Source organism: Rousettus aegyptiacus, unplaced genomic scaffold (assembly GCF_014176215.1).
Source record: "Rousettus aegyptiacus isolate mRouAeg1 unplaced genomic scaffold, mRouAeg1.p scaffold_m13_p_2, whole genome shotgun sequence".
NCBI lineage: Eukaryota > Metazoa > Chordata > Mammalia > Chiroptera > Pteropodidae > Rousettus > Rousettus aegyptiacus.
This window is the reverse complement of record NW_023416295.1, coordinates 124421035-124447778: the sequence shown is the minus strand read 5'-3', so window position 1 is coordinate 124447778 and position 26744 is coordinate 124421035. Positions and strand designations below refer to the sequence as shown.

At 33.2% G+C, this 26744-nt stretch overlaps 1 long non-coding RNA gene across 3 annotated transcripts in view; it reads right to left on the bottom strand.

The window, feature by feature from the left end:
• Window positions 1–26744, bottom strand: part of LOC107520993 — an 81317-nt gene that overhangs the window by 5192 nt on the left and 49381 nt on the right. The window contains exons 2-3 of one of the 3 annotated variants that reach the window (XR_001599479.2): window positions 26270–26306; window positions 18439–18614 (exon numbers count right to left, since the gene is read on the bottom strand). This is a non-coding gene — a long non-coding RNA (uncharacterized LOC107520993). Of the gene's footprint in view, window positions 1–16248; window positions 17606–18438; window positions 18615–26269; window positions 26307–26744 lie in introns of those variants that run through there. The other 2 variants (XR_004955759.1, XR_001599478.2) reach the window with 2 other exon arrangements.

Sequence of the window (26744 nt, the reverse complement as noted above, 5' to 3'; positions counted from 1 at the left end):
CCTTTCAATAGTTAAAATTACTCATGTCTTGCTCATCTTGGAGAGAAAAATGTGGAGAGAGCTTTTGTCAGTCTAATGCTCCCTCCAATTATCATTCTGATTCCATTTCCTTTACAGTCAAACTTTATGAAATATCTATCTGTAATCACTGCCTTTTTTTCTCCTTTCTGTATTCTCCGATTCATTGCAGTATTGCTTCTGCCCCTTACAGTGCCCCCAATAAATCCAACTGACCACTTCTCTTTTGAACTAGTTTCTTTAGTAGCATTTACCACTGTTGGTCACTCATCCTTTCTTAAAACACTTCTTTACAATGTCTCATGACCCAATGTTTTCCTATTCGTTTTTTCCCCTCACTATATATTTTCCTTTCAAAGCGTCTTTTCTTTGCCTGTGTCTTAGACTTTGGTGCCTTTAGATATTGATGTTCCTCGGGGGCACTCTACATACTCTTTGCAGGTGTTTTCTCTTACTTTTCCATGGTCTCCCTCTCAGAGAGCCCTCTGGAGGTCTCAGAACTACTCATAGAACTGAAGAGAAGTATGACTGAATGTCTGCATCCAGATATCTTCTAGCACTTCACTCTCAAAATACTCAATATTCTGTCACCTCTTTCCAAATTCTGTTTCTTCATATTTCCCAATTTCAATGAATGGTGTTCTCATCCTTCTAGTAGTCTGAACCCAACCAGAGATAAAGATATCATCCATAACCTCTCCCCTTTATCAAATCACAAGATTCTTTCATTTAAAATGTTTCTTCTTTCAGTTCCCACTAGCTCTGCCTGGTACAGGCCACCATCCCACTTTACCTTTGTTATTAGACTTTCTCCCAAGTGTCCCATTGAACCTTCACTCTTGCAGACTTCAGTCCATTTCCATACACAGCCAGATTGATCTTTCCATGATGCAATTTTAATCATACCTCTCTACTGAAGGTATTCCATTTCCCTTTTTATTAAGTCAAAATGCCTTAATGTGTCAGACAAGATTCTACAGAAGTCTCACATATTGCCACCACACATCTTGTACTCTTTGCTTCAGACATACTCATTTTCACGTCCCAGCTTAACTGTTGCTTTCTCTAGAAAGTCTTTCCTGACTATTGTAGGCTGAATTGATATATTACATTTTTCAGACCATTGTACTTTGTTGTTTTTTTATAAATCCTCTGAAATAAAAGTTCCTGGAGGGTAGAGGTGACGTTTATCTTGCTCGTCATTACATCCCAAGGCTATTTTCTGGCGTATACTAGGTACTCATTTAATATCTAAAAGACAAAAATATAAGCCTGTCTAAATTACTTGTCGTAGGTCCTGATTTTCAATAAATGCGCAGAATTCAATAATTTATATAAAAAGATCAAGGTAGTCCTCCAATAAATATTATTTCTTTTCTATTTCTTATTCGGTTTCTAAGAAATCTTTACCTAGAGGTGTGGAGTGGATTAACTTAGTCTTACGATGACTTCAATTTTTGTACTAAAATCTATTGCTGCTTAGTGCCAATAGAAATATAGAATTTTATGGCTGCAACTGTCTTATCTATAGTTCAATGCTCTGTGAAAGTACTGAAATCATATTTCTGGAATAAATTGAAGGCTATTGAAAATGAACAGAATGTACTAGTCATAAGGTAGTTGTTCCATAGAGTGACACTTGGATTGGTTCTTGAATTTCACAGTTGGAAATTCAGTCAATTATCAGATAGTTTCACAAAAGGAAATAATAAGGATTGTTATTAACAATGATAAAACTATCTCATGGATGGATGCATCTATGCTATTTACTAAACACATGAATGCACATGTAGATTCAATTCAATTAGTATTTACTGAGAATTGCAGACCCAGTGTCAGATAGGATAGCCATACAAGCCATAGTTAAACATATAAAAAATGCTGTTGTAAATACCTTTTTTTCTACTTTAACATTTTTAAATTGATAATAAAATGATGCATGTCTCATAAACAAAGGCTAACATTTATATAAGCCTTTTTTTTTGTTGTTATTTTATTTGAGCCTCACGACAAGCCTGAAAGAAATGAGCAGATATTATCATTTTCACTTTATGTGTGAGAAAATTGATGCAAAGTTTATTCATTCATCTGTTTATTTATTCATCACCTATTCACTTTTAAGATACTTTACCTCTTTCCCTCACCTTCATGTACTCCTATTCCTATTCCTCTGCAGAGAAGTGTGTAAGCAAGTTGTGGGGAGAGGGGAGACAAAAAAAGTGTGAAGGAAAGAGGGAGAGGGGGAATAGAGGAGAAGAGCAAGCATAAGGATAAAAACGCATAGCTCTTGGGAAACAATGAGTTCCACTCACTGATCTTCCTTTCTGGTTCTCATCTGAATGTACCCAGTTGCATCTTCATTTCTTGTCCTTAAAGGCCACAGAGGTCAGTAGAGCCTTATAAGACACCCTCTCTTCACACTCCCCAGGCTGGATATGGTTAATAGTCACTCTGCTTCTTTCTCACCTCCTTTGATGTGCCTTATTGAATTTCAGAGCCTAGAAAGCCAAATCCTACATTTCTAGATTCTTTTGCAGATAGCTAGACACACTAATGCAAGATTTGGAAGCTGGTAGTGAGATGAATGCTATCATCCTTCTACTGTTTCTGCTAGCAAATAAGTTTTAGGGCCGTGAGTATTGAGAGCATTGTGTTGCTGGAGGTGAAGGTCAGACTCTGAGTTCCTGCCCAGTCATCAGCTTCATAAATGTTAAGAGGCAGCTGAGGTATTAGTGGGGTATTTCTGTCCCCTAGTTCAAAGGTATGGCTTTAAATTCTTACACTCAATGATTTTACTGGCATTATAACTCTTCTAACCCATATAACGATTTTAGAGGCATTTAGTTCCTGTATTAAAATAATTTTCTGTTTAAAATACTCATGGAGGTTTCTATTTTCTCTACAGAAGTGTGAAAAATACACAAATGTTTACTTAAATTGGAGAATTTCTGTGTTTCCAACCAAATTTGTCCTGGTTAAGATAGGAGAGATACCAAGAAAATATTATTGAAACAGAAAGTCCTTAAAGAATGTATGTTCTAGTGACTTGTGAGGCTCATGAGGCTTGTAATAATGAAGACTAGGTTTGAATCCAGATCTTCTGATCCTGGATTCCAGTCTTTTATTTATATCACACTATTGATTTTCCAAAGCGGTGAGAATATTACTTCAGTTCATGGCCAAAAAGTAGAAAATCAGCATGTGGTTTTCCAATTGAGCTGAATTTTCAACAGTTCACAGGTGATATTTTAAATATAAGCATGGCAATCACTATGTGAAAACCATTTCATTTTTTTGGAAACAAATGAATAAAATCCTTTATATTTGGAAATGCAGAGTAGAAGTTAGACAAGAATAGAAATGTAAGATTTTAAATATTATAAAGTAGTGGTAATTTATCCTGTTACAATAAAAAATGTTTTGATTGTGAAATAAAATTATTCAATTTTCAAAGATTTAAAATTCATAGAAATGTCATTCATGAAAATTACTTGTGACTCTTAGTTTTTATTTAAATTCCTTTCCATACCAGAGTCTATTGAATTGTTCAGCAAAAATTCTGTTATTTCTGCACAATATAGCTGAACAGCTAACATGGGCCTAATGAATGTTGCCAAAGGTCACTGGAATGACACGATAGAATTGCGTAAAATTGCTTTAAGTACCCAATTAATTTATGAAATTTCAACTATATTTTGTTGCTATTTTATGCTATCTGAGAGGCCTCAATACAAGATCTACGATAATATTTATATAACGTTTGTATACAAAAAATTACAGATAATTTAAATGCATTAAGGTCAAAGGTAACAGGTGGCATGACATAGGTATGAACAAAGAACTGGAAGAAAAAACAACTGATTCTACTTACAGGAGATAAGCAAAGCATCTTTCCAGGTTTCGCAAAAAAAAAAAAAAAAAAAAAAAAAAAAAAAAACAGGAGTGTGCCAGACCTGGGGAGTGAGAGCAAACAACATTCTAGTTACATAGGATGGAACAACAGTGAGTAATGGAAAATCATTGTGTTCTAGGAAAATATAATACAGAAGGAGAAGGTTGTTTTATATCATTATAGTATAAGGTACAAGGTGTAGAACAGACTGAGGCCATGTCTTGAGTGTAAAGAGGGTGTGCTTTTAGTCTCTGGGTGGTGGGTGGTCAATCACAGAAACGTTAATTAGAGGAGTGCCACATGTGGTTTTACAATCAGAGTCAAATCTGGTAGCAGTATTAAAGACAGACAGAGTTTAAAAAGAAGTCTGTGCAAAAAGCCTGGTTAATGATAATGGCATCTATAGTTTAGGAAAGGAGGGACTAAATCTGGGAAAATTTTTGAGACAGAAGTGACCAGCTTTTATAAATTGTGTGTGTGTGTGTGTGTGTGTGTGTGTGTGTGTGTGTGTGTGTGTGATGTCTGAAAAAGAATTCTGTGTCCCAGATTTTTAGCTTGGAAGACTGAGTGAGTGATGGTGACATCATGGGTCTGAGAAGAAATGCAGAAGGAGGACCTTAGTTTCTGGAAACAATGACAGATTCATTTTGAATAAGTTGAGTTTGAGGTGACTATAGATTGTTAAGTTGGGCTTGTTCAGTAAGAAATTATCTCTATCTATCATCTATCTATCATCTATCTATCATCTATCTATCTATCTATCTATCTATCTATCTATCTATCCACCTACCTACCTACCTATCTATCATCTACCTATCTTTCTATCTAGACATACATACACACACTTTTGAAGCTCTGTTTATAGATTATGGCCGAATCTAGATATTTACTTTTCATCAACAGAAATATACTGAAAAAGTTGATGAGTTCACCAAATTAAAGTGATTTCATTCAGGCCATAAAGACATTTCATAACATAAGTACTGATGTGGGTAAAGATCATAAAGATTATTACACTTCTACACCATTATTTTCTAGCCTATTGAATTATGAGAGAAAAGAAACTTGGAAAATCTTTACTTTAATTAACAGTTTTTTTGTCTTTCCTCTTAACATGTGTGTTCATTCACTACTATAATGCTATTATATTCATTTAAATATCATTAAACATCAATCTGAAAAAACACCTTAGAATATCTATATCCACCAAATATTCCCGTTGCAGAAGTGAATATTATTTAATTCATTCACTGTTTGTTTAGAGTTTCGTATAAAGCATGGGTCATAAAACCTTTACATCCTATAGCTCTGTGATATTTATCATCATGTAATATATTTAGGTTTCCAAATTTAACTGGGAAGAAAATGGTTATTTTTTCCTAAGTATATTATAATCGCAATTTGAATTGGATGATTACTAATGAGAAAGTGTTATGCCTGCCTTTGATTGTACTGGGTGAACTGCTGTTAAGAACCTAGTCAAGTATAACCAAAAGAATACAGCAAACTATCTTTATGAGTGAGATGCTAGGTTGACATTGGGGATAACATTGAAATTAGCATATTTAGCAGTTATATCAGCCTTAGCTATGTTCCTTGCCAGAATCATGACAATCAGAGTTTTCTTCCCATCTCCACATCCAAGCTATGGCAAGAGATAAGTGTATTCTTCTTTGAGAAACTTAACAATCCCAAAGAAAAATACTGCAGATTCTTAAATCAGGTTTCTCTAATAAAAGATTCAGTCAATCATTTGATCAGCCTAGAGTAAAACCTACTGGTTAATAGAGTTAATAAGCTGTATTCATGCAGATATATTGCTTAATTAGCTTTTCAGAATGTCAATGTTAAGAATGAATAAATGGCCAAAGATCACTTGCTGTTTGAGAAAAAAATTCTGATATAGAGAAAGATATACTAAAACAAGTAAAAATAAACTCAGAAAAAGAAGTTTAAAATGTAGAGAACATAAAAATTTTCGAAGAACATAAAATCAAAATACTCAGTATATTCAGAAAGATAGGAGAAAGTGCTGCAATAATTGCATAACTATGCAATTATAAATTTCCAGACTCCTAGTCATAAAGATTCAAAACCATTTTTTCAAAGAAAATAAACAAGCTCAATTAAAGAATTAAGAATAAGAATGACATTGGACTTCTCACACATTAGAAACTGCAAAAAAAATGGAATAATAGCTTCAATTATGAGTGAAAACTATTGCCAATCTAGAATTCTCTACCCAGTCAAACCATCAATAGTGCAGAGCTAGAATAAAGATATTATCAGACCAACCTGTGTCTTGAAAAATTATCTCATGCACTTTTCTGAGAAAACTTCTGAAGATGTACTCCATCAAAATAAGAGAGAGAAAAAAAGCAGTAAACAGATGCAAGAGAAAAGAAATGAAAAGAGAATTCTCAGAATGAAAACTCTATTAGGTCTAGAGAGCAAATAGTAGAGATTAGAAAAAAAAGGCAGAGTTCTAGTATCAGTTCTTTCAGGAAAAGAAAAAAACCCATAAATTATCTAATAGGCTTGACTGTAGAAATATTGCATTCAGAGGCATTCAGTAACATTTAGAGAGTTACTGAAAAACAGCTTTAAGTTCAAAGAGAACTAAGAAAAAAACAAGCAAGGCAATTTTAACTTTAAAAAATGTTCAAGTAATAAAATAAAGATATTCTGCTTGGCAGAGCAGTGAACAATATTTATATAGTCATAATGAGAAAAGTACAGAATAGGAATTTTTAAAGCTTTATTATAAAATTGTCAAACATATACAAAATTAGAAAAATGATGTAATAAATCTCTATGTACTTTTCACCTAACTTCAGCAATTATTAATCCTTTAAAAATTATCACTTAAAAAAAACTACATTACCATCATTCTATTTCCCCAAGTCAACAACAATCTTTTAAGATTATTAACTACACATTCATTGTACACATTTCTTCATTTTTACTGTAAACATTTTTCTTTTTTCACCATATTTTTATTTGAAATGGGATCCAAATGACTATTCATTGCAGCTTAGGTTTCCCCTGCCATTTCTTTCTTCTTTTTTCTTTCCTGGCATGTTTTATAGAAAGCAGTTAATTTTTTCTGTAGTTACCCACAGTTAAATTTTGCTGATTATATTCCATGACATTATTGAACATAACTGAAATGCATCAAATATGTTTAAATCTATGCATTCATCATGATACCTTATGGAACTGCATTACTAATAAGATAATCTTGCTATAAAAAAGTCAAACCTGAATCTGATTGAACCTTAAAAATCTATTTACAAGTATATAACATAGTACACTAAGTATGTAAGGGAGAAAGGAGTGGAATTTTAATTTAACCCCAAATTGTGATAAAACCATACATGGAAAATAGAGATGGCATGGAAAAGAACTAAAAATCCTCAGCTGACCTAATTAAAAGCAATAGATAACATCGAACTATGCAACCTGCATATACTATTTAGAGATAGGGAGGTAAGCAATAACCATTAGAAGAGTTTAAAGGGGTTCCCCTGGTGACTAGGTAAACCGGGAGAGTTATCGGGGCAGTTTTTCTTTTTTCTTTTTTTGACTTTATAACATTGTTTGGTTTTTTAAATCACATATTATATTGATAAACTAATTTTAAAATTAAAGAAACAAAAGAACAAAAAGATAAAATATCTATATTGAGTGTCTTCTCTCAAAATCAAGTGTCTTTTCTCAACATAGTAAAAAACTTTTACTTACTATTTGTTCTGTATACATTTTATATGTTACTGTTGTTATTTAGTAGAAATTTTTTGTTTTCTAATTTTTCTCAACTTTTGCCTGTGTGAAGATTCACCTCATTATCACTCTATAGTTTTTCAGACCCCTTCCCTCTCACCTTCTCAAGTGTCTTTCTATAAACAATTTACTTTTTGTTCTTTCTATTTGGACCTGTTCCAAACAGCTCCAGAACAGAATTGGAAAGAAGCTCTTAACCATCAGTTATTGGAGAGGTTTACAGGAGAGGGCTGCTCCTTTGTACTTTTAACTCAGTACTTCAACTCAACTGATTAGGTTGGAGGTGGAGGAAGCGAGTAGAGATTTCTTTAAATAAAGGTTATATTTCATATTTGATCTTTCCAGGCTAGCTGAAAAGTAAAATGATCATGAAGACGTAAACTTTATTTTTAATATCTTTCCCAATTACTTCTTCATGAGAGTTCTTTTCCAGAATTAACAGAGATCCTTGGAAATTGTTATTATTTCTTATCAATTCCTTCTTACTTGACTTGTGAAGCTCAGAATTACAGTAAACATTTATTCACACAGAGCCAAAATGATTACTCATTTAATATTATAGCAATTCCTCACTCCTATCAATTTTCTTATAGAAATGTCCTTTTTTCTTTTTGAGCTATTTAAACACACAGAATAGTATCTTTTATTACTCTCAAAGATTTAAAAACAATTACATTAAATAAGAATATGTATGAAAGGTCTTCTACAACTTGGGCAGCTGTAAAGAGATGAAAGCTATCACTTTTTCTTCTCAAACACGTATAATAGTTATAGGGAAAAAAGGATGGCACTTCATTATGTACTTTCCATGACCTACACAGAAGGTTCACTGAGATTTCAGGGCAATCATGTATTGGGAAATTTGTTAAAGATTAGATAATCTTTTAATAATTTACTGCGACTAATTTTGTATTACTTATATCAATTCTATATGTTAGCCATGTTTTAAAAATCAGTAAAAAAAGATCATCCAAAATGGGGAGAGAGAAAATACGTGAGTTAGTCATAGAAGATGTCATAAATTAATGAGCTACATCAGTGGAAATTTGATAAACAGCACGATTTTTAGCAGACCATTAAGAAAATTGTTATGATCAAATAGCCAATAAAAAATGGGAATAAATGGATGGAATATTTCCTTGTCGGATTTCTCTCTCTTTTGTTATCAGGTATACTTGAAGTTGTTTTCACATATGTGGTTCCTGTTTACCATTTAAGAAGTTGAGCTACAATTCTCTTTCAAACCAAATGTGAATTTTGTTTTTGTAAATTTCATTGTTTTGGCCATCTGATTTTTATTTCTAGGACTCAAAAAATGTTCTTGTTTTATTTGAAAGACATTTACAGAACTTTTCTGTTTCTCTGAGAAGTGTAACCCTGTTCCTGTCACTTGGCTTAATGCTCCACACATGTTTTCTCACTTAAACTTTGCCTCATTTGGCTGTGGTTTTTTTATGTAGCCTTTGAAACCATCTCTAATGGAAAAATGCAGCTGTGAGCAAGATTTCCTAAAATGTACATGGAATTAATTTTCCAGGCATTTCATGCAAGGACCCTGATGTATCTAAAGGAGAGATTTTGCCAAAAGGAATTTTAACATAACAAAATGAAAGAGGGAAACAGTCATTAAGAAGTTAAAGGAAGCAAGCAAAGCCCTGATGTAAAAAGGAGAGAAGACAAGGCAAGGAGGAAAAGATGAGAAGGGGAAGAAACAAAAAGGATGTGAACGATGGAGAAGAAAGAAAAAAACAAACAAACACATTTTATGTGAAGAAAGGAGGAAAAGGAAGAAGAAAGAAGAGAAGTGAGAACTGGAGGAATGGGGAATCATGTTAGAGAAAAGGAAAATGTTGTTTCCTAGTAATTTCTATAAGTATATTTTGTTAAACCGGTCAGTATTTGAGACTGTCACCAAAAATATTATTTTACATTAGATCAGTGAATTTTAGAGTTTATAAATTTAAGTAAACTAATTTCAGTTAAAAGGACACATTATTTTAGAAAATAACCAATATTTTGAATATTGCCATCAAGATTTTTTTCATAAACAACCTCTCCTAGACACATATTGTGTTTTTATTGACACTATAAAGTTAAAACCTGAAACTACAATGTTTGAATTTACTAATGCATAGTTGGTGAGCTTTTCATGTCAGAATTGTGTGGCCGACTTCAGATTATAAACATAAAAACTATTTTGTCAATTCTTTCTATCTCAGTTTTTTAATGATTATTTACTCTAAGCTATCAAGATAGATGACAAAAATCACAGAAGAAATAAAATGTATTTTTAATATGCATGAGAGGGTTCAGTAATATATTTTCCAGGATTGCTCCCAGGTAGAACATAAACTTCAAATGTACATGTAACACATTTTCCATACTATAAAATATTTAACATATCAATGTAATGCAAATAAATTAATAATTTGTAACGATGTGGGACTACATGGTTCATTTGTATAAGTTTATAATCATTTTACATATGCTCTGCTAATATAGATGGTTTTATAAATGACTAAATGAGCATAATTTCTTAGGTGCAGTATGAATAGTATGAGTAAAGAAATCATTATATGAGAAAGAACACTACATAGTAGTTCCAAGAAAAATTATTTCAATATTAAAGGATTGTTCATATGGGACAAAGAGTAAAATGAACAGTGTTACATGACCTGTTTAATGTTAGACAAGACAAAATACTGGATTTCCCAAATACTCCAATCATTTTTTAAAAAGCATTATAAAAACCTGAAAAAAAAGATGAGAAAAAACTTTAAAATTTAAGTAAAATACAGCAGTATATTAAAGTCAAATATAAAAAAATAATTCTATTATATATACATGCAGTTGAAATATACATTTAATAATCCTAATATAATTATTATCATAAAATAGAATAATTTGTCATTAAATACACCTTGAAAGAATTTAGAGATTCTGAAATTAGTTTGATAATTTCATAGAAAATAATCAGGCTAAAACAACATTTCCTTTTCTTCCTTTATTCTTGTCTGTTACCATGTTCTTTTTTACTTTTTCAATAGGCTTTTGACACATTTGCAGGTAAATTTAATAGTCATTGAATGAAATGACATACTTCGTCTATAAATTTTATCCATTGACATGAAATACCTAAGATAATGCGATTTGAGAGTATTTTTAAGCAGTTTGCAAATGTTGTATTTTTAATCTTGCTTTTTTTTTTTAAGTTTTCTGAAGAGTTCAGTAGCTTTGTTGCTTCGACCAACACATGTGAAGGGTAATGTTCTTCTTACTTAGGTTAAGAAGTCACCTCGTGTGGATGCATTTAGTACTGAAGGTTAATTGAAGTAGATAATTAAGAGTGCATGGTGTTGTTTTCCCAAGACAATTTCAAACCTTTATTAATTTTCAACCAGTCAGAAGAATAAAAGCTTTGCAACTCCTATAAGTTTCTCAGAATTCATTGAATTTTCTGTTTTGTTTCGAAAGATCCAAATAGTGTTACTCTCAGTACCAGTAACATCTGTTGGCTTGTACAGTAATGAGGCATGATTCACCAATGACTGAAATGTCAATCTTATGCAGGTTGAAGAGTCCTGCCAAGGAAAAATTCTGAGATGTTCTAGTTACTCTGTACCTACTGTACAGCTGTCTTTCTGGACCTTTTCTTCCTTCCTTTTGTAAGTAGAAGTCACTCTTTTTCTGGATCCCAGCTCTTTCTTTCTATCTGTGCTGGAGTATATTCTCAGATAACCCCCTGTATTCCTGAAAGCAAATAGGAACTGGAATCATGATCTTCTTGAAACTTTACTCTGAAGTTGTTTCTTTAGGGCTGTGTGTATATATGTGCTTCTGATTTGACAAGTGTTTTGTTTGATTTGGTTGTTTGTTTTAAAAACTGTAGTTTTTCTATGACAAAGTAATCTATATAATCTTATCAAGATGTGTGAAACATTCATGGACATGACTGAACCTCCTGAAGAATGATACCTGATACTACAGGAAGAATTTGTACTGTAGAAAACATCAATGCACTAAATGTTATGTAGAATCATTTTTAACTTTATTTTTACTTGGTAGAGAATGTCAGTAAAAGAGAAGTCACTTCAGGCCACTTTTGGGTTTCTTTTTTTCCAGTTTTATGAATTTCTAGTTGATATACAACATTATATTAGTTTAAAGTGGCCACTGTTTCTACGCCCTTGGAATCATAGAACTGATTTGTCAGAGATTCTGGGTATCTTGAGACAACCTGAGATAATAGAAGAAACTCTTGATTGAAGGACAGGACACAGAGGTTTAATTCTACTTCTACCATGATGGCTAATTTAGGAAAGGCAAAAACAAGAGGATTTTTTCCCCTTAAAACAACAACAACAACAACGACAACAAAAACAAAAACAGAAAGAGCACTGCTCTTAGAACCATACTTAATTTTCACTAGCCAATGGCAAAACTGATGATAGTAAAATGCACCTAATAACTGCAAAGAGAAAATATCTAATATTCAAATATTTGAATGCCTATAACAGTAAGCTCCCCTCTGAGCACCCTCTGAATTTCTTAGTACTTGCCAAATGACATATTAGCAGCTTTATTCATTAGCTCATTCAATTATTAATTCATTGTCTCATTTAACCTAAAGGCCTTAAAAATGGCATACAAGGTCTACATGATCTCTCTCTTCCTTGCCTCTTCGACTTCTTTGCCCCCATGCTTATTCTGATCCTGGCCCAGGAGGATACTTGTTACACTAACATGTCAAGCACACTCCTGCCTTACTTCTTTTGCTCTAGCTGTTCTCTGTTTTTGGAATTCTACTCCCCCAGACATCTACTAGGCTCACTTTTTCACCTTCTTCAAGTCCTTGCTCAAATGTTACTTTCTCAAGGAGGCCTAGCCTGGTACTTTAGTTAATAGTGTTGACTGCTTTGTCTTATTATGTATTTATTTATTGTTTATTTTCTCCCCCTTTCCCTTGTATATAAACCACATGAAAATGTGGACTTCTGTCTAGAACTTTGTCTGGCCCATAGAAGGCCAATATTTTCAAATATTTGTAGAATGATTAAAGTTAACAAGTAGGTATTGAGTGTCTACTCTCTCTCTCAGGATATGTGCTTAGCACTGGCAATAAAATGAAGAACAAGGCACAATTCTAACCCACAAAAGTTTATGTGGTAGAATTCCCAGGACACTCACCAGAGACTCTGATTCAGTAAATCTTGAGTGGAGCCTAGATATTTGCAACTTTGCCAGAAATACCAGAGGTTTTGGATATACCCTGTTCTCATTGTGTCCTCCCGGCAGGTAGTGAAGTTATCTTGTCTTCAGATCTTTGACACTTAATACAATGCCTGAAACATACTAGGTGTTGAATAGGCTCTCCCTCAGTTATTAAAGGAATATTGTGATAAATAAAATGTACTGTCTGCCTTCCAGAAATTCATGACATAGACAAAATTTGTACCCAGAAATTTCTTTTTTTTCCAAAAGCACTTCTGACAGGATGAATCGAATGCTCTACACACAGAATGGTGAAATGATAAAACAAAGAATTGTGTGAATATGGAAATTAAGAGGAGAAAACACACATTCGATTAAGGTTGCCATTGCTCTGATCTTGAAAGCCATATTTTAAAATTGCTATCAATTTATCTTTAGATATTATTTAAGCAGTCAACAAATGTAGTGCTTGGTACATGTTGGAAAATGATGACTGTTTTGATAGCATGTCACATTTACAAGGTGTGTGGGGCAGTGCTGGTGATACTGCAGACACAAATAGCCAGTGGAGAGGCTGTTATTACCAGATTCACAGAACACATATATATCATTCCTAGATCCACATCTTTCTCAAATAAATGCACAGGTGGCACTCACCTTGACAGACTGACAACAAGTACTTGAGTTGTCACTGACTGAGAACTCAAATTTTTCTCTAATCATTTGATACTTGGGCCAGGAATTGCATTGATTGGCTCCAAAGGACTTTGATTACACCTTGGAAAGGGAAAGGTTTAATGTACCTCAATAAAGTTGAAAAATAATACAACTTGTCATAGCACAGAATTCAGAATAAAGCCTGTGTTTATTATTGGAGTAAAAGAAAAGCCTTATTACATAGCACAGATTCATTTCTAATAGGGTTGATGATGATGAACTTAATATGCTGTCCAAAGACCAAGATTCCACAAGAATAGTATTATAAGCTAAGCTCTGAGACACATAATCATTCTCACACAAAAAGTTAAGATAGATAAATCTTACTTTCAGTGAACTCAGTTCTCTTTTTACATATATTCTTCCTCTATCTATTCTTTTCCTAATTCCGATCCAGGACTCTCATCTCTCCATTTCTTTTAATAAACTCCCATTTTCTGAAAAGAGGCTTATATGAATAAATGATGCCCCAGTGTGAATTCGTCAATCAATGGGTTGCTTATTCCAAACATAACTTACCCCCAAGTGTGTTCACCTTGTAGGGTACATCTCTAATTGTGGAGTCAGGGTGTTTCCACAAGTTAAATAATTTCAATATCAGGGGTTGGAAACAATATAGGTTTTGAAAAATATGGAGGAATTGATTATTGAGTATCTATTATGTTCCAGACCTTGTGCTAGACATTTTGCATTTACTATCCAATTTAACCATCATGAAGAATCTTATGAGGTGGACAATATTATTCCTTTTGTACAGATTATAAAACTGAGTCTTAAAAGGTTAATTTACTTGCCAAAATTTATGGGATTCAACCCATGTCTTTCTGATTTCAGAAACTCACAAACTCCTACCTTTATGTGTCCCACACAGCCACGGAGACATGCAAATGTGAGTGGCATACACAGATGGGAAGTGGGAGAGAAAGTAAGAATTAAAGAAGAAAGGTGAAAGAGTGAAATTTATTACTTGATTATGCATGCCTATGACAAAGTTAATGAGGCCAAAATTATTAGATCGTTTGGAAATGTTATTCTCCAAAATGTTGTCAAAAGGGCATCTAGAATTGAGGTGGAAAAATGTATATTTATCACGTATTAAATGACTACTCTGGGTCTGGCATTTTTCACACACTTTCTCTAATCCTGATAATAACGGTCGTATTGTTATACTAATTTTATCTTTTCGACTCACTGATTCCTTCTTCAGCCATTTCCTTCTTACTCTTATTCCTGTCTCTTGTGGACTTTATTTCAACTATCATATTTGGGATAACTAACATTTCTACTTTGCTCCTTTTAATAATCTTGCTTTTTTCACATTGCCTGATACAGGTATTTTGATTTTTTTAAAGTTTTGGTTGTTCCATTCTAATACTTGTGCTTCAGATGGCATATACTGTTGAGCTGTTGGATTTCTTTTAGGTAATATTATTTCTTAGGTGTTGAGTTATTTTAGCCTGTTAGAGCATGTGCTTGAGGCTCTCAGCTACTCTGGCAGGTATTCGAGGAGGGCCAATAGGCAGGGCCAAATATAAGTTCCAGAGAACATCTGTCACTGTTAATAACTCCTACTTAAGAGATTTCAAGAAAAATATTTTGATTAAAGCAAAGCCCATCACTACACAACTATTAGAATGCTTTAAATGATAAAAAAAAATTAATGACAATATCAAGTGTTTGTGAAGATGCAGAGAATCTGAACTTTTTATACATTCTCGGATGGAACACAAATGGAACAGACACTTTGGAAGATAATTCTTCAGTTTCTTATCAAGTTGAACATACACTTAACATTTTTCTCAGAAATTCCTTTTTTTGTAATTTACTCAAGAGAATTGAAAACTTATTTCATATGAAAGCCTATGTGCAAATATTTATGACAGCCTTATTCAAAATTGCACCAGACTAGAAATTACCCAGATGTTCTTCAACCAGGGACCGGATAAACAGACTGTGGTATATGAATACCGTAGGATGATGCTCACCAGTACAAGTGAATCTGTTACTGAGACAACACGAATGAATCTCAAATGAATCATGCTATGTGGGAGAAGCCAGACCAAAAAGGCTACATACTGTATAATTGCATGCGTATTTTCTTCTTTGTAAAAAGGTAAAGCTATGGTGGTTGTCAGGGTTTGAGGGTGGGAAAAGGAGCAGACTACAAAGGGTGACATGAGAAAACTTTGGGGCTGATGGGTCAAAACACATTGAAAGGTACACCAAAAAGAGTGAATTTGACTGCATTTAACTTAAAAATCAATACAAAATTTTTAAAATGCAAAATCTATCTATTTGGATAATTTTTTTCATGCTCACTTTTCAGACAATAAAAGTGGCATAAAATATATCTGGAAATATTTTGTGTTTAAAGTTTAAGAAACAGTCTTATGGTTTTGCCAAAAAGTCATACCTGAACTATTTTCATTGGATTTATTTTAAATGTTTAATAAGCACTAGAGTCTAAAGAAAAACGTTTCCAGCTTTATTATTTTTTATGTTGTGCCAAATCTTGCTTCCACGTGTGTGTATATGTGTGTGTTTTAAGACTGCTTTGTTTTCTTAACAAGTTCCTTTTGAAGAGAAAAACTTTCAGTTCCATTAATGGATTCTCCCCTTCCCTCAGCTTATTAAACTTGATGGAGATGAATGAGTTCAAATGCAGGTGGCCACACATACACACATGCACGAACACACATGAAACCTAAATCTTGAGGTCAATTCCCACCCAGGGTTGGCTGGCCCTTTATTCAAAATTATAGGCAGCAAATGTTAAGGTGATCTCATGCTCATAAAGGTGGGCCAGTGTTCTCTAACACCAGTGTTAAAAAAGAATTCAGACAATCAGAGAACTGTTGAAACCACATCTGTCCCCATTAGTGTGTGCAGCTGTCTGAATATATATTAACACTCTCAGGCCTTGTTTGCAGTAATTTGTTTGAAATGATGGGTGAACAAACCACATTTAGAATTGTGAATTCTAATAAACATACTGAAACGGTCATTCAAATCCAGAAAACGAATCCTTCTCTCACCTGTATAGCCACAGTGCTTTGAATAATCCCTGGTAATTATTTGGGTGTCCAATTAATAATTGAGGCATGAATAAATAAAACTTTCTAGGTCTACTAAATATGTGACTATTCTGAGAGTCATTACTTTTATGTGTGTATCTTCTAGAGTATGGAAAGAATACTTCATATACCCAATACATCACAAGACATTAAGAATAAGAAATAAATTAGATACTAATATCAAAGTGTGCTGAAATAATACAGTCATTGTAAAATAGCATATGGTTAGAATTTATGGTGAGAATTCTAACATTATAACAGACTCAGTTCTGGACTATCTCATTCTCTGAATTCATTTTATTTAAATGCATTTTCATAAATTTTCAAAAAGGTATCTTTACTTTGGGCCTCAATGCATCTAACAGGTGAATCTTACAGGATCAGTTTACAGAGCTGTAACATATGATTTTTTTTAAAAAAATGAAATAAGCCACCATCAGATCTTGGGTTCTTTATTTTACAACACTCAACTTTGCTTGGTAATAAAATCCTTGTTTCAACTTGGGTGGGAGGTAGGAAGAGGGAAAAAAAAGAGGCAGACTAAGAATAATAACTTAATTTTTATAAATGTCTAAGCATTTATCCTCATGGTGAATATTTCTCAACATTCTGATCCACCCACCATCTATCCACCACGACTTGATTTTTTTTCTTTTGAGGGTAAGTTAGCTGATTGCTTGAAATATCCCCAGTGCTACAGGCTTAAAAAGAAAAAGAAAAGGAATAACCACAGTGTACCTTGGGATGAATCCATTTCAGAGCAGGATGACTACCATGACCACGAGACATTTTTTATTATGGTCTTTGTCTTGGGCTGTTATAGTTTGGAAGAGGAGGGAGCTGAATATTATTTACAATCTTTAAGCCATTGGTAAATGCTATTGTTTCTTTCTTGTTTGCATTATCATACCTAGAAAATCAGAAAATTAATCATTTCGATTTTTGGATTAAGTTAGGAATAATTGGGACTTGCAGTTAAAACATTGTCCTTCATGAAGGAGGAGGAGAATAAAGGAAGAGGAGGAGGAGGAGGAAGAGCTAGGAATAGTAATAATTATAATAGCTCTCATTTTTTGAGTATTTATTGAAAGCCAGATATTCACTAACATAATATATACTTAATGTAATTTACACCCCAAAGCTGCAAGAGTCAGGTATCAGAATGAGTCTTCTAAAACTCTGTGATGCTAACTTCATGGCCATATCATGGTCATAACGAACATAGTGGCTACAATCATTTTTCTCCCATACCTCAGCATAATCACCCAATTTATTTAAGCTTGGTGTGCCAAGCAACCTATAGCCTCAAAAGTTGATGTGAACTATCATAGGAACCTTATTTGGGAAACGTTTTGTGCTATGGTAACCATAGCACAATGTACATATGTGCATTCAAGTCATTGTTAGACACTATATCATCCAAAATTTTCAGAAAACCTTGTCAAAAACCTTGTCATCATAGCTAACCTATTCTTCAATCTTGCTAATTCCTCCAGCTTCCTCTTTCAGGTAGAAGAGCTCTCAAAAGGAAACCAACTTAATACAAGGGAGGTGATGACCCTCTTATCAAATCTCTCTGGCCCTACAGCAAGTTTTGTTGTAATCCCCTTTTGCAGCATGAGGCCTAAAGAGACTGAACAATAACAACAACAAAACAGAAAAAAATGGGAGAGTAGGAAGTCTAAGAAAGAAAAACTGGCAATTTCCACAGTTATTATTTTCCTTTAAATTAGAAATTCTTACCATCTTTTATTTGTAGTGCTCAATGAAAAGTATAACACTCAGCACATGTTTGTTGAATAAATTATGCCAGTTCTGAATTAGTAGTCAGTTTTGAAGATTGTGTGTTTTCTGGATATTTGCTTCTCTTAGTTGCCAATTTATAGATATTATTCACCATTTGGTGCCTTTCATTGAATCTAAAAGAAACAAAAGATAATTATAAATCCATTTGGGAAACTGATACAAGCACATTTCTTCCACATCATTTGTTTATTTTTTGGGGGGAGGGGTGGATATATAGATAATTCAACATTTTTTCTTCAAATTTTCAGTTTTAAAAATATTATCTTAAGTTTGGCTCAAAAAGCATTTGTTTGGTATACAAAGATGAATACGCATTGGTTTCACCTTCTGGCAAGGTGAACAATCTGATATTTGGTGACTATGAGAGTTTGAATGGCCATTTCTACCGACTTGCCATATTTATAAATTTCCTTTCTAGGTTCTTTTCTTTTAATAAGATGCAGATTGTGATTATTAACTGGACTTTCTAGATTTAATATTGAGGCCAGATTGATTTTTTAAATGAAAATTTGATTTTATTTATTTTTAGGTAAAAACTTTCCAAGTCCTCTGTCCTTCAAACTCCCAAGTGTTTAGAGTAAACTCTCTGATAGATACTTTCTCACCCCTCAAGGAGTTTGTGTTGGTACCTACCAAAACCTATTATTTATTTGTTTGCCTATCCACTCAGATACTACTTTGTTAAAGAAAGAAATCACATTTTTTATCTTTATATTCTCAGCACCTTAATGGCATTTAAAAGGTACTTAATAAATATTTGTTGAATGAAAGATGGAATAAATGAAAAAAGACAACATGTTGTGAATTATGATAAGTCAGCCTAAGTAGAATGTTACTGATGTGAGCAAGCAATATGGATATATATATAAATGGTAATAGATGAGGCATAAGTATTTTTGTTTTGGCAAGCTTTTTGGAAAATACTTGCTAAGGGTGTAGGATACTTTGAGAAGACTGTCTTACATACTAAGTTGAAATATTAGCCATCGGGGAATAGACTAATAGTCTGTGGTTAGACTGAGAATGTTCATAGACCATTAGAAATGCATTGTAGGGCACATATTGCATTTATTTTCCTGTCAAATAAATTCTAGCAATTTTTATGGCAAGAGTATTTCTGGCAATTCCTAAGTAGGCTAACTCAGATATTTAGAGGTATTGCACAATAGCATAGCTACATTTAATCACCATTAGTACATATGTGCAACAAAAATAATATCTATTATTATGGTGACTTCTCAACTATATTTGAGCAGTTTTAGTTTATACACTTTACCAATGTGAACTATGTCTTTAAAATACAATTTACGTAAAAATTTTTGTTTTAAAACTGAAGACTAATGGACAGAAATCACATTTAAATTGAGTTGAGAGAGTTAGTAGAAGGAGCTCTCACTCCCTATGTCAATGGCAGAGCCCAACAGGAAGAACTCTTTTCATAAGCTCTCCCAACTTCCTGTTCTCTTCTATTGTAGAATTTTCTCTCCTTTGTTTCTGGGAACATGAGTGCGGTTTGCCAGTAGACTGCATGTCCTGAACTGCGATTCTTGTTGTTTCGAAATGAACTCATTTTTGCTGGAGAAATATCTGGCTATTTGTTTAAGGTCAATAGAACAAATCGATAAAGTAGAATGTTACATAAATGATATAACTTAGTAGTTGCTTATATGGTACCTTTGGCAAATGTTTGATTTTATTAAAATTAACTTATTTGTTACTAAATGATTTTTTACACAATAATTATTATATTAGTGTAATTAAAAGATTAAAGTACAAATTTTTAGAAGGGTACAAAGAACACTGAATAAACATTTGTGCTTTTTTTTCTTTTTGTCTTGCAGAAATTTGGAGAAAACTTATAGTTGTTTGCAAGTTAGTTGTGAAATCAGCAGCTAGTTCTTAGTTATTCTAATTTCTTTTTAAAGATTTGAAGTGTGGTATTTTACCAACAAGAAACACCAATTCATTGACACAAAACAAAACAAAACAAAACAAAACAAAACAGCAAATGAAAAGGGTAATATTTGAATAATTCAAATCAAGTGTCACTAAGAACAAGAAATTTGTTCTAGAACAACGGACTAAGTAATGTTTGTTATCTTCCAGTTATTTTCTTTGATTTTTCTAGATGAAAAAATGCTAGAATATTTTATCAAGTACGATAGAAATTTATGATGAATTTTCTGGTGAAGATATTTCATGGAAAAATTTTAATTCTGGAGACATTTGAAAGTTGCTAGAAGAAACAAAGGCAATACTGAAATTTCTAGATTTATAGTGAATGGAAATTTTTATGAATCTCTGCCAAGCTTAACATTATTCTCCACTTATCAATATCCATTGTTTCAAAGTCTCTCTTGTTAGTTTACAAGCAGTATTTTCGGAATGGTGAAAAAGTCCAAGAAAGATTCCTTTATTTCAATTTTATTATCTTTAGTATCAATATATCTTTCTACCTTGCACATTTGTTCAGCATGTGAAACATCTAGAGTGCTAGTTTGAGGAAAGTAATACAGAGATGGCTTAAGTTCCACTTATTCTCTTTAAAGTAATGAGGCATGCTTTAGGGGCAAGAAATGAAGATAGTCTGTGCTCTTGTCAACTAGACCTCCATGTAAATAAACTAATGATATTTGTTAGGAGGAAGACCTCTGATCAGCAGGATGTCTCTGGCTAAAGGATTACTCGTAATAAATAAATCCATAGCCTATGAGACATGACTCCTTAGAGAATTTCACCTAAACTATGTACTACATTCTGAGGTATAAATAGAAATATTTCATGTTAAATGTTCCTTGCAGTATGAGGAATCGAAAAAAATCTCATGGAGAACTTGTCTGGATCTGTGTGTGTGTGTGTGTGTGTGTGTGTGTGTGTGTGTGTGTATTTAATGTGGAAAAAATGGACCCATAGAGACAAATGAGAGGTTCCAGACCCCTCTGCTCCAGCTGAGCCCTTTGATTATCTCTCTTGTTAAAGCTATTAGTAAGGTTACTATTGGGTAAAATCTCTGATTCTTGAGAGTGTGATTGACAATCCACCCTTTGCATTAGCTCAGCTATTAAAAAATATGTATATATTTTAATATATGCTACAATTTTTATTTAATTTCCTAGAAGATGATTTGCGAAGACAAATTATTTCCCTTCAGAATAAATAACATGTTTAATTTTAAGAAAATGTGCCTTCAAATTTGGGTTGTAATGAGAATAATTCTACCAACTCCAAAAAGTTCCTTGTTTATAGATGACATCCCGTCTATGACCATGGAACAGAAGGTGTTATGTAGCTAAAAACATAATTATGTCAAAAAGATGATGTAAAATATCTCCCTATTTTTCTCTTTTTATTTATTTCCATATAATAGGTTTTAGCAATAATTTTTTTTGATTTTCAGTACCATTGTTGATTTTTCTAAGTAGCAAAAATGTTCATAAATATTGTTTATGAACTTAAGTTGAATTTCCACTATGTTTTAAAGCTAGTTATAAAGCTGATATCTGCCAACAGTCTGCAGTGAAAAGGAGACAAATAAATTTTCCATTTTTGACTAAGGCTCTGAACTTTTGCTTTTTGCTATTTGATAAAGATTTATAAAACCATGAAGCTGTCGTGTGTCGACCACCTTCTCTGCTATTTTTATCTTCTCATTGAACTTGAAAGGTCCATCTTTAATCTGAGTAGATTCACTTCATTTCTTAACTAAATTTACTAGCAAATCATCTGGAACCAATACTAGCCAAGCAGCAATATCATAATAAATTGATTATATCATTAATCGTTCTGTATCAAATCTTGGTCTTAATCTCTCTCTCAATCTAGACAGATGATAGATGATAGATAGATAGATAGAATGATAGATAGATAGATAGATAGATAGACGATTGATAGATAGATAGATGATAGATAGATAGATAGATTCTTACCAACATTTTCTTTCTCTTCATCATCGTCAGAACTCAAATGATTGTTATTTTTTAGCTCTGCCCTATCTTATCTGAATCTTGTGTTTTAGTATAAGTACTTTGGATATACGGATTTGCATTTCTAAAGAATTTTTGTTAACTGCACACAATGTTGAATGAAATATATTTATAAAAATGTTGCAGCAAAGACTAGTGTTCTTAGTGATATTCTGGGAAATATTAAACGATCCTAAGTTCTTACTGAACTTATGAATAATAATTCTCTAAATCTTTGCTGAAATGATTCTGATGGAAGTATTTCTTAGGTGTGTCATTTTTCGGAAGTTTGAAGAAAAATTATTTATTTATTTTTGTCTCACCTCGTTACTGTAAAATGCTGCAGAATGAAGGTATAATAGTGGCAAGACTTTCCCAGACAAGCTGGAATGCTCATTATGAAGCTGTGCATGTAGTACAGATACATTTTGAAAAGTTAATCTCAACTTTGAAGTACTATGTGATCTAATAGGAAATACAGATCCAAACAGATCAGCTTATATTTTGCTCTCTGATGAATGGGATTTTTCTTTTCTGAGTTATCTTATTTTTTGTTTGAAGTTTTAGATTAAGCTAATCAAACACAAACATATTTGCAAACATTTGGAATCAGACTTTAACAACATACAGTCAAAAACTAAGCTTTTGAGTGGGTCCTAGATCAGCACTGGCCATTGAAAAGTCATCTGTGCAATAACAAAGTGTAAGAAAATGGATATTTATATAGGAAAATGAATTAAATGTGAAGAATAATGCTAGGAAAAATAACAGAAGATGATGTTCTTTCATTATCAGAAAAAAAAAAAATAAAAAGCAGTGTTTGTATGCCTTAATTATTTTCACTAAGAGCTGGACACTCATTCTAAATCAATGGATCATGATAATGTGAATGTTCATATCTTTCAGCCATTTTCTCTGATTTTTTTCAGTGAGAAAATTTCAGAATATTTCACCAAATATTGTATAACTTTATTATGAATGTTGTCAGGAAGGTAGTGGGAATTTTTCAAGTGTGGAGATATTTGAAGGCTGATAGAAAAAAAAAAAAAACCTAAAACTAAATTTTATGACATGTATAGTGAATGGGATTTTTGTGAATCAATGTTAAATTTCTCCATATAGCCAGGTGGTAGAGGGGATTTAAAGGAAGGAAAAGAATAGATCTGAGAAATATATTGGAGCTGGGCTCAATAGAACTTGAATGTGGGGAATGTGAGAAGAATCTATTTTGATTCTTACTTTCTGACTTGGATGATTGAATAATCTTAGAATCATTGTCTGAGAGAGTACTGAGTGCACAAGCAGGCGAAGGGCAGGACAGAGGTAATGACTGCAGCTGAAGTGCTTGTGAGTCTTTATAGTAGAAAAGTGCACTAGGCCTAAGATCCTGGAGTTTAGGAGAGAGAACTAGGCTGTAGTAGGTTTGGATATTGGATCTTTATGGAAAAGTGGAAGTTGAACCCGCAGGAGTGTATGAGCTCATTGAACAGTGAGGAGAAAGACATGTGTAGGACCCTGAAGGAAGAGTAACATTTATGGGGTGGGAGGTGCAAGTCATTCAAATAAAGACAAGGTTCAATCAGATGTCAAAAGAAGAAGTGACCAAAACTGAAAGTGCCACAGAGACGACAAGGAACTGACACTGAGAAGGTCACTGCAGAACCGAATGGGATCTGAGGGTGTGGAGGCACCAAGCGGACACTGCCCTTCAAGATCTTAGCTCACTAGAAAAAAAAAAAAAAAAAAAACTTACCTCAGAAGGAAAGAGAGAATATTAAGTAGAATAAGAGATAGTTTGGGTCAGGTGTAGGTTTGATTATTTTTTAATGTCAAAAACTTTACCTTATAAATGTTTTGATTATGAACTGAGTATATGTTTCTTATGATAACCCCCCAAAAAGGTCTGCATTAAAATATGGAAGACATAGATCAATGCAACATCTAGTAGTAATAGTGTTATAATTACTAGAAACCACACCTCTCCTTTTAGTGTTTGGTAGGTCTTTGAATTTCTAGGGTAACTTAACAAAAGACTCAGAAAGAAAGAGATTTGTTCAAGATGTTTTAACAAGGCATCTCTTATGTCAGATCTCAGTCAAGTCTGACTCAAGAGAGGAAAACTTTTACAGTTTTCAAAAGTACAACTAAATGGTACAATGTTTTTCTATCACCTCCCAGAAAATGCCACCCTCTAAAGCAATAACAACATGGCCAATAGGAAACATCATCCAGAAGGCTTGTCTCAGCTTTTAGATATTCAAGACTTTAAAGTCTGATTTGTATTGAAATTTATTTCTACCTGAGAGATACAAGAAATAATAAAAGTACCAAAAAGCCCTCTTATAGTTCAAAAAACACACAAAGCCAAAACACAGAAACAAAAGAAACTTCCAATTACAACGCAGCCTAAATTTAACTATGAAGAAACATCAAACCGAGGTTGAGAAACAATCTATAAAATAACTGAGCAGGACTCTTGAAAAATGGCAGCGTCATGACAAAGAATGACTCTGGAACTGTTCCAGGTAAAGGAGGTAAATATATATGCCATCTGACTAATAATCTAAGATATTCTTCGGATTTGAAAAACATTATTGAGGTAAATAAAAAGATCTGGATAGGGTCTGTGGATTAGATAATAAAGACATATCAATGATAATATTTTGATTTTGATAATTATATTGTGATTATATAAAATATTATATTCAGAGTTTGTTGTGATCACTCTGCAAGAGAAGGATTGATCCTCACCTAGAATTTGGTTCTGTCATTGAGATTTAAGATGACATACACACATAAAGAGGGTATGAAAAGGTTTATTTGCTTATCAATTGATGTATCTTAGGAGAGTAGGACAATCACCCCAAGCATATCTGAGAAGCCAAAGATAGGAGTTTGGCTAAGGATTTTAATTGCGGTTGGGGGGCGGGGGGTCAGACAGAAGTTTCCACAACAGGCAGGGGCTTGCATGGTCTGAATCTCCCCATGACACCAAAGAAAAGAGCATCGGCCTTTCTCATCAGCTTTCTCAGAGGGGGATGAGGTTTAAAAGCTGGCAGAAGTCAAAGTTCTTAGAAAATGGAGTCAGATTCTTTATCACAGGACTAAAGAGGTATTATACCTGCAGGTTACTTTAAAAAAGATCAGAAAAATTATATAAATATGGAAAGAGAGGGACAGAGAGAGAGGAGAGGGAGAGGGAGAGAGAGAGAGAGAGAGAGAGAGAGAGAGAGAGAGAGAGAGAGAGAGAGAGAGAGAGAGAGAGAGAGAGAGAGAAGGAGGAAGCAAATGTAAATGTTGAATGTTAACATTTGAGGAATCTGGATCAAGGCTATATGTAGTTCTTCGTACTATTTTTGCAACTTTTCTCTGAAATTATATCGAAATATAGTTTTTTTTTTTAAGTAAAAGAACACTAGGCCATTTAAAACTATTCTCGAAAAGAAATATCAGGTTTCTAGTGGAGAAGGAACAGCAAGGAGGCAAAGAAAACATTCTAGAAAGTTTTTTCTCCTCTGAGTAAATTTCCAGTTTTATTTTAATGATAGACATGATTACAAATAGGCTGCAGCAGAAGCTATCAATAATGTTTAGGTATATATTCTTCTCTCTGTTTTTCTATGCCTCTGCATACATATATCCAATATGCAAAATTTGTATATCCTTTGACTCAAGAATTTCACTTTAGAAAATTACCCTGAGTAAAAACTACAAGTATATAAACATACATTGCTGGTATGTTTATTACAACATTGCTTATAGCAGCATAGGGGGAAAATGCATAGAAATAATCCAAATGTCCTTACAAGAAAAATATGATGAGTTCCTCTGTTTGCACATGACCTAAAGAAAGTAGAAATTGCAATTAAAATACATGTACATTTTCAGACTACGTCAATGAATGTTCAAAACTTACTTTAAAGGAAATGAGTATAGTTATTTTAATCTATCCAACATCAGTTATTTTAATTTATCCAGCATCAGTTCTCCATTATTTGGTTAACTGAACTTTCAAACTGGTTTTGAGAAACTACCAGTCCACTAATGAATATGGTCTTGAAGACTATTTCTATGATGGTGCTGCCCACCCCAACCAAGAGGTGCGCATGTTGTATGTTCCCAAGCTACTTCGGTCTCCACCTCGCCCTCCCCCTTCCTCTCCCCATCTCTCAGTCACACACACACACACACACACACACACACACACACACACACACAATTCAGAACACATTCATCCAATGCAATGGTCAATGGTATCCCAAAGAGAATAGAGCATCGATC